This window comes from Hipposideros armiger, unplaced genomic scaffold (assembly GCF_001890085.2).
Source record: "Hipposideros armiger isolate ML-2016 unplaced genomic scaffold, ASM189008v1 scaffold_144, whole genome shotgun sequence".
In the NCBI taxonomy this organism is placed as follows: Eukaryota; Metazoa; Chordata; class Mammalia; order Chiroptera; family Hipposideridae; genus Hipposideros; species Hipposideros armiger.
In genome coordinates, this window is record NW_017731494.1 from 2,665,560 (window position 1) to 2,682,481 (window position 16,922).

Consider the following 16,922-nt stretch of genomic DNA (forward strand, 5'->3'; position numbering starts at 1 on the left):
CTTTTCTACGACTTCTCTGCTGGGTACTCCATGTGCGTTGATACCCATTTATCAGCCTTGAAAGAAAGCTGTTTGAAGCTATAGTCTTACTTGCCCAGCTCTAAAGAAGGGTTCAGGAAAGGCAGTGCGAATAAAGGATCATTTTCCCTCTTTCTGTGTGAGTTGTCTAGAAAAGGTGAGCAAGAATCCAGGATGAGAAAAGCAGCTCACAGTGAACCCACTGTCAGGGCTCCCTGGCACAACTTCAGGATCTTGTTCAAAAGTGTTCTCAGCACAGTAGGCACCCATATATTTAAATGTAAGTACAAAATCAGAAGGTAGATATGAGTACGTAGTTAACACCATGGTCATGGCCTCATTTCTCTAAATGAAACTCATGGCCACATGAGTGTATTTTAACGAATATGGAATTATTGGAATGGCTTTTTGGTCCCAAGAGCGATGGGACAGAGTCATTCAGAGAAGTGTGCCTCATGATCTTCCCAGGAACAGAGGAAGGGCACCAGGGCCAGAGTGAGGCAGAAATGACCTTAAGTGAGGAGCTGGGTATTTTTGAGTAACTGTGTCTCAAAGAGGAATATAGTAGAAAAGATCAAAGACCTTGAAATTGGGTAGACCTGGGCTCGAGTCTTTGCTTCAGTTCTTAGTAGTGATGCTGTTTGGAGCAAGATATTTAACCCCTCTGTTTCCTGAATTGGAAAGTGGGCCTAACAAGACAACTTTACAGGATTCTTTTTCCAATTAAGTGAAACAACCTCCAAAGAGGTGAGTGTGGTATTTAGAACAGAGTTGATGCTGGTGCTTAAAACTATTTGCAAACTTTTTTTTTGCCATTTCACCATTACTCTGCCCCCCCATCTAGGACCCAAGTCACCTCAGCAGAGTTAAGAAAGACGAGCTGGAAAGGAGTGGAGGAGACATTAATGCCAAGCTCTCACCCAAGTAGGCTGAATGACCATGTACGATATGGCAACAGAGTTCTCTTTGAGGTGAGAAGTGTAATGAATTTGGGGAAATTCTGAGGGGAGAAGGAGGTGTGCTATTGGGAAGCTGATGTGGCTGCCAGGAGATAACAACCTATTGGCTTAATGCAGTTTTGTCTTCTGGGTACTATTTGACCTGAGTATCTGCTTTGTGCTGGGCCATCTTGTAATATGAGTTTACAGCACCTCCAAGGTGACCTGTGTTACATGGGCTACAAATGAACTTCAGTATAACCTGTTGTAAATTATTTGTAACTGACTTCCCACACTCCCATGAATGGAGTTGAACTAGGTTTGACTTTACATGCCAAACCAGGGCCAACTTGTTAAAAAAATTTATCTTTTCTCTCTCAGGGAAATGCACCAAGGTACATAAATATTTGAAGAAGACATTTTAATGTGGCATTTTCTATCTGTACTACCAAAATTGAACCAATGAGATGCATTAAGTTCATTTTATTTAGTCCATTATGAGAATCCTAGGATTTTGAACCAGCAGTAAATCTTTCTTTAGCAAAGTTAAGTTGATAAGAAAACCTTAAAAAGCCATGGGTTATACAGTCATGGAGTCAGGACCCAATTATAATATCATAATGGTTCTTCTGTAATGAACTGACACTACTCCGATCTCACATTTAGCAGATATAACAAAGAGGGTAATTCCAAAAGCAATGAGATGATTATCAGTACTATTATTTATATGACTATTTCCCAGCACATACACAGCCCTTTGCTGACACTTGCCATTCCTCATAAAATGGCTTCTAATTGGTAGTATTCCAAGTTAGACATTCCATGTCAAACACAAAACAACTTTTTTTTTTCATGAAAAACCAACATCCATCCTGAAGAACTGGTTTTTAATTGCCCTTGTTTTCCTGATATGAAATGATTTCCATTTCTGGTTAAGATGGTGGAGTAGGTAAACACTGTGCTTGCCTCTCCTCGTGACCACATCAAAATTTAGTTACAACTAAATTACAGAACAACCATCATTGAGAATCACCTGAAGCCTTGCTGAACCAAAGTTCTACAACTAAGGACATACAGAAGAAGCCAGCTCGAGACTGGTAGGAGGAACAGAGACAGAAGAGGCTGGTCCTACACACACGTGACCGTTAAAAATGGGAGGGATATCTCAACTCTCGAGGTCCCCCCACTTCCCAGAGGAGCAAGGTATCCCAGCTTCATACCATGCTCCCCTGCCCAGGGTTCCAGTGCCTGAGAGAAGTCCCCATAACTTCTGACTGTGAAAACCAGTGGAGATTGTGGCTAAGTGAGATGAGAGCAACTGCAGTTCCAGGCACTACTCTTAAAGGGCCCATGCAGGACTTACTTGCTGACAGACTCACTCTGAGCTCCAGCACTGAAGCAGCAGCTCAAAAGGCATCAGGGATATATGGGGAGGAACTGAGTTGTGTGGTTCCAGGGCAAGGGCTGGAGGGACTTTCTCCCAGACAGAAGTACTGGCAGAATCCACTGTTTCTTTGTTGAGCCCTCCCCGTTCCTGGCATGCAGATGCAAGTGGCCACCATATCTCAGTCTCCATCAGCCTGGCTGACACTGTTCATCTGCCCCACCCTGATGATTCCCTGAGACCCCACCCTAACCAACTTTCAGGCACACCCAAGCCTCTTCCAGTGGCTTTTCCACACAAATGGCCTGTCTTGACTCATGCTTCAGACTTTTCTAAAATCTCTCAAAGGTTGACAAAACCCAAAAAAGCAGCATCTGGCTTTGGTGTGTCCTGTACCTCTGGCTGAGCAGCCCTAAGCCTGGCAAAAGCTGTTGCCAGACTTGGTTTCCGGCTTGGCTTCTCGAGTCACCTGCAAGCCCAGTGTGGGTGGTGGTCATCTGCAGATTGCTTTGTGGTTCGTGCAAGATAGCCCCGAGCAGGGCACAGACTGTGGCTCAACTTGGCCTATGCAGGGACCCTCCCATGAGGCCCCAGGGCTGGCACACCCAGCAGCCAGCTTCAGACTGAGCTGGGGCATTACCCGGCCACCTCCAAGGAATACATACCCAAAGGGTAGAAAACAGGCATCAGAGCGCTGCTAAATTGAATCCTGCTCTGTAAAGTCAGCCCCTGCACAACAACTCCTCCACTGCAGTGATGCCCAGTCCTCACAGCCAACCATGGGCAAACCCTTCCCACTGATGTGCAAACAGCAACCAAGACTCAACTACAACAGGAGGGCATACACAACTCACACAAGGGACAAACCTGGAGCATCTGGCTCAGGTGACCAGGGAGACTGCACCACTGGGCTCCACAGGACACCTACTATTGGGTTGTCGGAAAAGTAACAATTTATTTTGTCTGTTTTTCAAAGGTCATTTATTTATATAAAGAACAAAGATCAATCCATGATATATTGCCTGTTTTGTCCAGTAACCTTTTGCCATCTTTCAGTGAGCTTCATAATTCCTCGTTCATAAAAGGACCTGTCTTGATTTGTGAAAAACTGAACAAGGTGCTGATTTACAGCATCATCTGAATTGAACGTTATACCACGCAAGGAGTTTTGAAGACAGCAAGACAAGTGGAAGTCCGACAGCACAAGGTCAGGCGAGTATGGTGGGTGTGGCAACACATCCCATCCAAGCTCCAATTATTTTTGACAGGTGATCAAACTTGTGTGTGGTCTCATGTTGTTGCGATGGAACACAACTCATTTACAATTAACAAGCTCTAGATGTTTCTGGATGATAGATTCATTCCAACTGTCCAATTGCCGACAGTACACACGCGAATTGATTGTTTGGTTCCTTGGTAGGAGCTCGAAAAACATGACACCTTTAAAACCCCACCACATTGAGAGCATAACCTTCCTCTGATGAATATCTGCTTTCGATGTTGTTTGAGGCAAGTCATCATGTCGGGACCAAGACCGTTTGCACACCACATTGTTGTAAACAATCCACTTCTCATCACCAGTTGTCAGTCGCTTCAAAAAAGGATCGTTTTCCTCACATTTAATGAGCATATTGCAGATGTTTATACACGCCATCAAATGAACTTCTTTGTGTTCATGCGGAACCCAAATATCGAGCTTGCTTATGTACCCCAGCTTCTTCAGGTGGTCATGAATGCTTGAATGATGGATGTTCATGTTTCTGCAATCGCTCATGTCGTGTAACATGGGTTTGACTTGATCAATGCCTTTATTTTGTTGTCATCAACCTTGGTGGGCCTCCCTGACTGAGGAGCATTGTTGAGATCAAAATCATCAACATGGGATTTTATGAACCATCATTGGCACTGACGTTCTTGTAGAGCATTGTCACTGTAAACTTTATGCAACTTTTCACAAGTTTGACACGCGTTCTTCTCTTTATGGAAGTAAAAGAGTAAAATATGGCAAAAATGCAGTTTGGTCTTCCATCTTCAACCTGTTGTAAAATCTGCAAAACTCAACTAAATCTTTCAATTTTTTTTTAAATGAAGCTAAACTGCAAGCTGTCAAATGATATAGCAATACCATAGATGCGAATGACTCTAGTACTTCCAAAAATGAACTAGTGCCATCTGTTGCAAACATGCGTCATGACTTTTCCGAGAACCCAATACATAAGGCCACTCTGCTGAGACTGGGAGGCATAGCAGCCCTACTGAATAAATAGAAACAAGCACAGGGAGGCAGTCAAAATGAGGAGACCAAGAAATGTGTCCCAGATGAAATAACAGAACAAAGCTCCAGAAAAGGAATTAAACAAAATGAAGAAAGCAATCTATGAGATGCAGAGTTTCAAACACTGGCTATAAGGATGCTCAGTGATCTCAAGTAGAACTTCAACAAAAATAAAGGAAACATTAAAATGGAGATAGAAAGCATAAAACAGAACCAGTCAGAAATAAAGAATATCATAACTGAAATGAAGAATACATTAGAAAGAATCAACAGTAGGTTAGATGAAGCAGAGAATCGAGTCAGCAATTTAGAAAATAAGGTAACAGAAAACACCCAAACTGAACAGTCAAAAAAAAATCCAAAAAAATGAAAATAGTTTAAGGGGCCTCTGGAACAACACCAAGCATACCAACATTCGCATCATGGGTATCAGAAGGAGAAGAGAGAGAGCAATGACTTGAAAACCTATTGTATTTGAAGAAATAATGACAGAAAACGTTTCTAACTTGGTAAAGGAAATGGACATACAAGCCCAGGAAGTACAGAGAGTTCCAAACAGAATGAACCTAAAGAGGCCCACACTAAGACACATCATAATTAAAATGCCAAAGGTTAAAGACAGAGAGAATCTTAAAAGCAGCAAGAGAAAAGCAGTTAGTTACCTACAAGGGAGCTTCCATAAAACTGTCAGCTGATTTCTCAGTAGAAACTTTCTAGGCCAGAAGGAATAGGCAGGAAATATTCAAAGTGATGAAAAGTAAAGATCTACAACCAAGATTACTCTACCCAGCAAAGCTATCACTTAAAATTGAAAGAGAGATAAAGAGTTTCCCAGACAAGAAAAAGCTAAAGGAGTTCATCACCACCAAAGCAGTCTTTGGAATGCCAGAGAAATTTTTTTAAGAAGAAGAAAAAGATCAAAATTATGAATAATAAAATAGCAATAATTACATATTTATCAATAATTACTCTAAATGTAAATGGATTAAAATCTCCAATCAACATATAGGGTGTCTGATGGATAAAAAAACAAGACCCTTTTATATGTTGCCTGCAAGAGACTCACTTCAGACCAAAAGACACACACAGACTGAAAGTAAAGGGATGGAAAAATACATTTCATGAAACTGGAAAGAAAAAAAGCTAGCAGAACAATACATATACCAGATAAAATAGACTTTAAAACAAAGGCTATAACAAGAGACAAGGAACCGGTATTTATCTGAAGAAACCTAAAACACTACTTTGAGGGGACATATGCATCCATATGTTCATTGCAGCATTGTTTACAATGGCCAAGATGTGGAGGCAGCCTGGGTGTCTGTCAATAGATAAATGGATAAAGAATAGGTGGTACATGTATACAGTGGAATACTGCTCAGCCATGGAAGGAAATGGGTTCTTGCCATCTGCGGCAGCATGGATGGACCTGGAGGGTATTGTGCTGGAGTATGTCAGACAGAGAAAGACAGATGCAATGTGATTTCACTTATTTGTGGAATCCAAAGAACAAAATAAACAAACAAAACAGAAACAAACTCATAGACACAGAGAACATTTTGATGGTTGCCAGATGCAAGGGATGTGAGGGGAGGCAGGTTAAAAAAGGGTAAGAAATTAAATACAAATTGGTTGTTACAAAGTAGTCATAGGGATGTAGAGTATAGCATAAGGAATGTAGTCAATAATATTGTTATAACTAAGTATGGTATATGGATACTAGATTTTTCAGGGTGATACATGGGAGGGGGTTGGGGGGCAGGGTGAAAAAGGTGAAGGGATTAAGAAGTACAAATTGGTAGTTACAGAATAGTCATGTAGATGTTAAGTAAACATAGGAAATATAGTTAGTAATATGGTAATAACGATGTATAGTGCCAGGTGAGTACTAGACTAGTCAGGGGGACTCACTTCTTACATTATATAAATGTCTAATCACTATGCTGTACACCTGAAATTAATATAAAATAATAATATTGAACGTCAGCTGTAATTGAAAAATTTAAAAAGTGGGGATCAGGGGGTGAAGGGAATAAGAGGTTCAAATTTTCAGGTGTGAAACAAATACTTCACGGGGGTATAATGTACAGCATGGGGAATATAGTCAATAATATTGTGATAACATAGTACAGTGTCAGATGGTTGCTAGAGTTACCATGGTGATGACTTCTTTAGGTATATAAATATTGAATAACTATGGTGTACACCTGAAACTAATATACTATTGTATGTTAGCTATATTTTAATTAAAAAAAAATATATATATATATATATATTTTTTAAGCTGAGCCATCCTGCCACCTGTTGGCAGCTCAGCGGCTGCTCAGCTCGGGCCGGGAATCGAACCACTGTTGCTCAGAACTCAAACTTTTGAGTGAGCTCTTAACCAACTGAGCCACTCGGCCGGCCCATAAAAATATTTTTAAAAAAGAAATGACTTCCAAGAATTATGGACTATCGTACACTTTTTGCATGTAGCAACATTCTAAAATATAAAGGTCTTAACAAACACTAAAACATCAATGATCTTTTCTTTAAGACTTCAGAATAAAACAAATGGAATATTTCCTGTACCATAGTGCCGTATAATATCAGTAATGTACTTGATGTCTTGAAAGACCACTATTAAGCCTAGATACTTGTTGAAATGAACTAGATATTTTGGCTAGTAGAGGAAAAATAAGTAGTGACAATATAAAACATAATTTTTGACATTACGTGTATGTTTGTTCAATTTTTGAGTTTGAGATTCTAAAGGACAAAAATATTTTTCCACAGTTGAATTCAAATATATCTATTTACATGACTCTCACCTCCACTAATTTGGAAGCTTCTTGTACCCATCTTTGTGTCACTAACGATTAATAATGCCTTGTACATAGTAGGAGACTAAAGATGGTACCTCTCTCTTAAAGACCAGATTTCTTTTGCAAATCAAGTGTACAGGTTTCCTAGGGCTACCATAACAAATTAACCACAAAGTCAGGGCCTTAAAACAATAGGAATGTATTCTCTTGTAGTTGTTAAAGCTAGATGTCTCAAATTTAAGTGTCAGCAGGATTGGTTCCTTCTGGAGAGGGAGAATCCATCCCATGCCTCTCGCCTAGTTTCTGGTAATTGCCAGCAATCCATGACTTCCCTTGGCTTGTAGCTATATCCATCTAATCTCTGCCTCTGGCTTCACATGCCCTTCTTCCTGTGTGTCTGTGTGTTTCTATATCCAAATTTCCCTCTCTTTTCTCTTATAAAGACAACAGTCAATAGATTTAGAGCTCATCCTAATCCAGTATGACCTCATTTGACTTGACTACAGCTGCAAAGACCCTGTTTCCAAATAAGATCGCATTCACAGGTACCAGGCATTAGGACTTGAGTGTATCTTGGGGAGATACAACTCAACCCACCAAGCAAAAGATATAACGAAGACTGGAATATGTACCAAAGGAGTCTTGCTTTAACTATTATAATATGATTCCGAAAGAACAAATATATTGACTATGATCCAGATATGTTTTTACATTAATATTAGTTAACAAGACTTTACTTACCATCTTGCCACAGATAAAAATTATATCGATGGCATACCATTTCCTTGACATGACATGAAAGCTCTCTTTCAGAAGTACTATGATGATTCTAAAAACATTTATTTCCTTATGGTTGTGAGAAATATTGGCATATATTTTCAATGTTGATATGTATTTTGAAAGATTCAGCAGGAAATGATCTCTGGCTAAAATGATCTCTGGTAAAAACAATACTAAGTGCTCACCACCCATTTCCTCTTCCCTGGCACACAGGAAATCAATTATCCCCAGTGTTCCTTGCACTTAGCTGTGTGTCAGAGTCTGACCAATGAACTGTGGGTAGAACCACTTCTAAGTTTGGCCCTTAAAAACATTCTGCTTGAGCTTCCTTCTTCCCCTTCCCCTGCTAGGGTGACTTTGGGACCACATTTTCCAGTGGCATAGTTATCAGATGGAGGAGGGCTACCTGGCCATACCACAGTGTGATGAGAGAAATGAATGAAGTTGTACTGTGCTACTGCCTCATGCCCCAGTTTGCTAATGCAAGTATGGATCATGCAAGTTTATAACATCATCTCACTGTAAGAAAATAGAGTTATGTGCATTGAAAGCCCCTGGAATACAGTCTGACTATGTCATATTCATCTTTCTATTTCTAGCATTTTTCACAGTGCCTGGTTCATCAGATTTGTTTTTCTTTACATCAGGAATTGATCTCCTTCAAAAATCAGTATACGTATTTTTTTCAGCCATCATACGACTTGTAATGAAAACTCATTATTTTGCATCTTAGGTCTTTTTAAATACTTAAAATTGAAATATAAGCAAGAGCAAAAAAGCATGAGTGCCTCCCATGTGTCACACTCTGTTGTTAAGTAGAACATATGTATTTTAGAGGAAAAGATAGCGACAATGCATCCCAGGCTTTGGAAACTAGCTAATAAAGCTAGCAAAGCATCCTGCACTGTCCACCAGTAAGTTATGAGTTAATTTTATTCATGAAAGACTCATCAATATATAGAAAAAATCATCTAGAAGAAACCTCATCAATTCATAAAATATTCTTAAAAGATGGGAAAAGCTTCAGTCGCCCCATTCTCACCTGACGAAGAGCAGCAGCCATTTTATACTAGCCAGACCCAGGATGCAGCAGGAGAGTTTACAACTGGATGTCTTAGCAAATCGAGTTGGGACAGGTGCCACCACTGGGGGAGGAGGTTTGGTGGCCTGCGCAGACAGGAGAATTTTAACCAAAGTGGCTAGAGAAGTAAGAAGAATAATTATAACAGACAGATCTGAACAGCCTGCTCAGATAAGCTAAAAATGAGTCAGACCTTCAGTCTGATGACAACTTTGACAAGAATTTTGAAAGTGACAACGAATCAAAAGCTTTATGCATGTAGAGCAGCACAACTGTTAATTAGAGCCCCCAAGGGGTTGATGCATTTAGCAAATGATTGTTTTATGTATATTTTAACTTTCAAATGCTTCAATAAATTGCTGATAAAAATAAAACCTCATTTTCATATTCTGGAAACAAAGGTACTTCTTTAGAGCTCAGTAAATCATCCCAGCCTAAGTCCAGAGTTGGGGCAGCTGAGAATGGTTTGTGATTGCTAAGCATGACAGTGAGGCAAAGGTTTCAAAGACTGCTCCATCTGCAAACAAATTTTGCGAATATCTTTGGAAAAATACAAAACAACATGTATGCTAAGTAAAGCTCATTCTTATCCAGCCGCCTCCCCATCTTTTTTTTTAATGTAGTGAACTCATTTGTTACTATGAAGTCAACTTCATTTTTCAAAATATTCTATAATTCAGGCTTGCCTTTTTTCCTATTTAAATCAATTGATGAGTGTTTAATAATTTTGTTTTTACTATCTTGCTAAATGTGTATGGAAATGTTAAAAATTAATTTGCAAGTCCCTAGCAGTCTAAAGTAATATTACCAGAGGATTGGGAATTTCAAAGGGTAACTGGGGATGGCAATGAAAACCACATGGATCATGGGGATTGGGGCAGGGATAGACCCTCTGAAGGTTTAGGTACCATTTCTGGCCATTCTCTACAAGTAAGAGAGGATTTTATTTAAAAGAAACCTCATCAGTCAATAATTAAGATATAGTTTTATTAGAAATCTGACATGTTTACTTCATTTTTACTTAAAGAGTTTATTTTTTCTTGTTTTTTTTTCGTTTATTTTTTTTTTACTTAAAGATTTTAGTTCTCTCTCCCTAACCCTTGTAATTGTATGAACAGAGTGAAGAATCTTTATTTTCCCTCCATGATGATTAGAAAATAAATGGTTCTCCCACACAAGTGTCAAAGAGAAAATTATTCATGACACTTACTAAAGAATGTTGAGGGAGACTTTATTCAGAACCATCACGTTAGGTTTAGGGACCACAGCCATGGGCTCAACTCAAAATACAAGGGAAAGTGGAAATTGATAGCTAAGAAGCAGAATGGGGGGTCAGTGGCTAGAAAATGACTGAGAGGACACATCAGAGGTAAGGGAGGATTCTAGCTAAACCAACTTAACGAGATCCCTGCTGAAGTCAGGCCAGGGTGATCAGACTTCACCTGGGGGATAGTGGGGATGAGGAACTGATCAGGTATGGAGGGTGATCAGATATCAAGAGTACGGGTTTCTGGCTAAACTGACTTAGCAGGATTTCTTGCTAAAATGGGGACATGCAGAGGTGAACACGGAAGCCCCAAAGTCAAGGCATATTTGAGAAGAGAGTTTAGAGGAGCCTGAGTGCAGTGTGGTCAAGGAGAGAATCTTTGTCACCAGGCAGAAGTGAACTGGGCCTCAGGAAATTCACAGGCTGCTTCTGGGTCTGTCGTAAAGCAGCTCCGTGACCACAGAAAAGCCGCTTTATTTCTGGGATCCTCAGTTTCCCTTACCTGTAAAATGAATGGTCTGCTTTACATGGTATTCGGGTTCTTGACAGCTGTAACACCTGGGGATTCCAGATGAGGAGAAAGACTCTTATTGAGAGACTCATTTCGTCTTAAATAGGAGGACAGAGTTAGAATTTGGAGGGAGATAGATAGGGGCACAGATCTCTCACTGACAGCTGATGGAAGACTAGTGATCACAGATTGGAGATATTTGGAAAAGGAATGTGTTCTGCTGTGGGGACTGATGGGAAAATGAGGAGGAGTGAGAACTCGAGGTCCTGAAATGGAGACTGAGTAAGCTAAAAGCCCAAGAAGCAGCTGTGGGGGAAGGAGAACAATGGATTCCGCCTCCTTATGGAGGAGGAAGTCCACTCAAGCTGTGCTCATTTTGTGTGGGCATTTGCTGGGCTTGTGTCACCACAAGGCCTTTTTCATGGCCACAAGCTGTTTAGACTTCCCTGCACTGGCCACCAACAAAGGGTCTTTCATTTTGCTTCACACTTAACTGTGGGTCAGTTCCAATTCAACTGTGTGATCTGCCAATGTCTGCACCTTTTGTTTCTGTAATGAATCAGTAAACTTTGAATAAGGAGGGTGAGAAGGGGAGGGAGTGGTAAATGCAGGTGAGTGGAATCAATAGCTTTATTGGCCTCATAAGAAGTCCATAAACTGAAAAAGCAAAAATCTTCCTAGTCCCCACTTCTCCACTGAAATTCTTTAGGAGCGCCTGGATTCAGAAAGAACATACTCACCAAATGAACTGGTAAACAGAAACAGAGGAACCATGTTTTGAATATGCTTTTTCTTCATAAGGGCTGTGACTTCCTCACACTGTTGGTTTCACTGTCAAATGTTCTCTCTCCTCAGACGGTGCTGAGCCCCTAACATGTGAGAAGCCTCTCACAGTTGCCTTTCTCAAGAACACTGCTTGGCTACAACACGTTTCTCTGAAGAGGACCACCTGCCTTTCCCTCAATGGATGCAGGATGCTCCGTCCCAAAGAGGCGGAATCCATTGTTCTCCCCCCACAGCTGCTTCTTGGGCTTTTAGCTTAATCAATCTCCATTTCAGGACCTCGAGTTTTCTCTCCTCCTCCTTTTCCCATCAGCTCCCACAGCAGAACATATTCCTTTTCCAAATATCTCCAACCCTTGCTCACTAATCTCCCATCAGCTGTCAGTGAAGGCTCTATTAAGTGTTCCAATCTTGATAGCCCTCTGATGAAGACAAATGAGAAATACACTTGTTGTGAAACAGCTCCTGGTACATGTATGGCTCTCAATTTCCGTTGTGGTCTCTCTGCTGAGGCTTGGATATAGAATGGAGACTGGGTTTCAGTGACAGATGGCAGAGGATAATATTTTATTTTGTCATGAAGTTAATCCTCAGAGGGGCTTGAAAGACCTTTCTCTTGTAAAATCGGTAGCTTTATATTTCCTTGTTTTGTTTTGTTTTTTGTTTTGTTTTGTTTTAGCTGAGCCATCCTGCCACCTGTTGGCAGCTCAGTGGCAGCTCAGCTCGGGCATCGAACCGGCGACCCTGTTGCTCAGAGCTCGCACTCTTGAACAAGCTCTTAACCAACTGAGGCACTCAGCCGGCCCTATATTTCCTTGCTTTTAACCAAGGAGAAAAAGCTTTCTGAGCTTCAAGATAGAGAACATGCCTTTCCTTTCCCACCTTGGAAATACTAAATTGAGAACACCCTATTTGTTCGGTTTTATTTATGCTTCTGTGAGTGCCTTGCTCATTATATTTTATGATGATTTGACTGTGTTTGAGCCCTAACCATAAATAAGAAAATGAGGATATTAAGGATAAACCAGTAAACAAACTCCCAAAAAGCTGTCTTTCAGTGCAATTTGTTGCTATTTTTACAGAGGAAAAAGACTAAATGACATACAACACTAAAATTAATTTTTTAAGGTTGATAAACAGGAACTATACAAGCAACTTAAAAAAGTCTTTAAATCTTACACTGGCTAAGAAATCACAGGTTTATATCCAGAAGAAGCATTTGTTTCATTCTTTGAACAAGTTCAGCCAAAGGGAATTGTGATTTAATGAGTGAAGAGTACTTTTACTAGGTGTTGGAGCAAAGCAGAGATTAATAGCTTCCAGCCTTAATCAATAGATGACAAAGAAGCCAAAAGACAAGTTACCAATGAAGTAAAACCCTTTTTTAAAAAAATCATCATTTAAGAAGAATGAGAGTTAAGATGTTTCCAAGTATGAACAGAGGCAGATTGTTAGTTCAGAATGGTTAGTTCAGAGTGAAGGTAATGGTGAAGGCAGAAAATCACTTACCCTGGGTTGATGTCTGGACTCAGTCACAATGCACAAGGTAAAAGCCCTCACATTTGGGTTTGGGGGCTGAGGTGAGGTGGGGGTAAATTTGTAAAAGACCAAATAGAGGAGAATGAGCTTTTATGTGGCTTTGAATAATAGTGACACCCATTCTCCTTCATGTGGCTTTTCATAATGGTAATGATGTGGAGTATATACCAGGGATGCACAAAATGTATACAAGTGGACATGTTGATCAACGTTGCTCAAGCAGTAGTTTGTCATAATCAGAAGTGTCTGGACGCTGATGGTAACTACTTTGAGCACCTCTTGTACTTGCAGAAGTCAAACATGACTTGTATTCATCTTTTTTGGGGGTATATATTGAATATTACAATTATAATACAGGTTTTTCCTTTCTTAAAATGTGTATATATATTTTTTGGCACCCTTTGCATATTCCAATAGAACCCAGATTCCCTACATTGAAAGTCTGACTCCAGAGACATTGAAGAGCAAGAGTAATCTCTTTCCAAGGCATGAAGGGGTGGAGAAGCTGGAAGGAGAAGAGACCAATGTCAAAACCGGGTTCTTTCACATCACCCCCTATTTCTATGATGGCATAATTGCTTCTTCTGCTCCAAAGGAACAGACACTTGATCCCAGGCCTGGGGGACATTGGAATCATTGTTAAAGAGGACAGACAATTGAGGTAGCAAAGAATAATAAGAAAAAATTGAGTCGGGGGAATAGAAGGGGCTTTAAAACCTGCAGCGCGGGATTTTCTCCCATGGACTGAGCACCACATCCCTGAGGGCATTCGTATCATCTCTCCTTTTCTGGGTAGTGTAGTGACCCAAGACTGGGAATACTCAAACCTTTCATTACCTGGTTCCCCATTAAGAAAGGAGCTTGTCCTTGGAGCACGAGAAGAGTTTTTGTTTTGGTTTGGTTTGGTTTGGTTTTTTGTCTCTAAGCAGAAATGTAATGAAGGACAACATCTTAACATGTAAAAATAACTTCTACATACTCATCCATACACCCTCCAAATCTTTGTAAATGAGTTTTCACAGAGAAGCTGTTTTAAGTATGGTTGGGCTCTACAGTATCATGGATCGATTTTGCTTTGAGTGAAATTATCTTTTGTGTGCAATTCTTAAGAACCTGACTAACATGTCCCACATCCCGCCCCCCCTCCCCGGAAAAAAAAAGCTTCAATAACTGATTTACAAATTTTGGGACCCGCCAAAGTGGGATCTATCTGTATTCAGATTGAACAACTTTTAGGTGCTGGTGAGAAAGGTAAAGTAGGCAGTAGCACAGCCGAGCTCAGGAGCAGAACACGACACATCCCCATTTCCTCAAAAAATAAATTGGAGAAAGGTGATTCTGGAAAGATAGAAAGGCTGATCCTTGAGTTACTCATGTAAAGTGTTTAACATAGTGTCTGTCCCACAGTCAGGGCTCAATCAGTCTTCACTGACAAAGGCATCAGAGGAAGTATGGTCACAGCGAGTGTCAGGAGAGCCAAGGATGGCCAAATATTGAGAGAAAAGGATTCTGAGGAGATGGCCATGCTTAGTCATCTCAACTGATATAGAAACAGTAAAGAGAAGGACTGAGAAGGGGCCTCTAGCTCTGACAAGGAGTTCATCAGTGACCTTGAAGATAACAACAGTAGAGTGCTGGAGGCTAGAATAAAATTCCAGTGGCCTAAGGCAAAGAATGAAGGCATGAAGGAAATTTTGGCAGGAAGGGGAAATCAGGGTAGATCTTTAAGATGAGGCATAATTAAGCAAACTAAGGAAACAGAGTTACTATGGTAACTAAGTAAAGATATATGCAATGGCATTAAATGTTGGTTGCAAAGGCTCAGGCATATAGTTCTACTATCATCTCAAGAACGCATAAACTTGGGACTTCCGAGGATTCAAATCTAGATTCTGGATTTATGGTTCTGCAATGAATTCACTGTGCCAGCCTAGGCAATTAATTAACTCTCCTGGGTCTGAATCCTTCAACAAATAATACCAAATACAAAGAGTATATAACGCTACATTCCATAACCACTACCATAAGAAATATGTGTAGAGTAATTCATACGCATATAATCTATATCAAGTAGATAGAAAATGCTTTCAAAGTAACAGTCATAGAAGACAGTGGTAAGGAAGGGCTAGGTGTTATTAGCAAAATGAGTGTTGCAGTGATTGCTACTATGTGCTACTTTCCACTAATGGTATTGTACATTCTGGTGTTTCAAATTTCAAATGCTGGGACTATGGGACCTGGTTAATAGAGGAGAAGGGGAAAATTAGTATTCTTACCAGTGTGTCATCTTTGAAGCAAAGGAGTGATTTCAGGAACGAAGAGGTCACAGTAGAAGTGGCAGAATAATGCCTCCATAATCAGTGAAATTATCTTGAGATAATGAATGCTTCTAGGAGGCAGCAGGACTGGGGTATGAGAGGAATTAAGTGATGAAAATGGCCCTAACTAGATTTTCTTGTAATAGATTTATGAAATAATCTGAATTAGATTAGAATACAAGATAAAGATCTTAATTCTGGTCATATAAGATCTCTCTTCTCTGACAGCATCTTTTATTTTGTAACTATTTTTTAAAGGAGAGTTTGTGTGAGCTTTGGGCATTCTTATTTTTGTTCTTTCCAACTCAGTTTTGGCTTTCAGATAGCTACTCAAAAGTTAATGGAGTGGCAAAATTATACCTAGTAACAAAGAAATGGTTGAGAGAGAATGAGTGGTCTGGACTGGTGAAAGGAAAGGCAATGAATTCAAATATCCTTCACTCCTTTCAAGGCTTTCATATAAACAATGTAATCATAGCTAACATTCTAATAATACTGAGTGCTTATACGTGCTACCATTTTACATGATTCTTAGCTGTGAAGTAGATGTTGTTATCATCCCCACTTCGCAAATACAAAAATTAAGACTCAAAGAGGTTAATTTTCCCAGGTCACATTGCTTGTCAGTGGCAATACCAGGATAGAGACGCCTAGACCCAACTGTACCCATGAACACTGTGCGGCCTGGCTTCCCTCGTGCACCCTAACTGTGCGCCACTTTGCATCGCCAGCATTTGGTCCACAGAGTCTTTCCTGTGGAAGGGTCCCAAGAGCAGTTCGGCCCTGTGCTCTCCATGACTCACTCAGCAACATGCTGACATTTCCATTGCTGACGTCTTCCCACTGCTGCCTGGGGCTGTGTTTCCTCTTATTTATTTTCCGTAGTGGAAACTAGAAGCTCAGGTTGTTAAAAGCATTCAGATAGAGCGGCTCAGGGAAACAGATTTTCATGAAGCCTATACCCCTTAAAAGGACACCAGAGTCCTTTTATTCTTTCCTTCTTAAAATTGGAGAGAGAAGGAGGTAAGGTGAGAGATAGAAAGAGGGAGAGAGAGAGGGAGGGAGAGAGAGATTGAGACTGAGATTCTATTGTCCTCAACTGAGAGGCAAACTATCCTGTCCCTGCTCCTCAAGAATGTGCTGCTGTGATAGCAGAAATCCACCTTGGGTAGTTTCATCCGCCAAAGAAGGAAGCCATTCATCAGCATGTCCTCCCTCTTT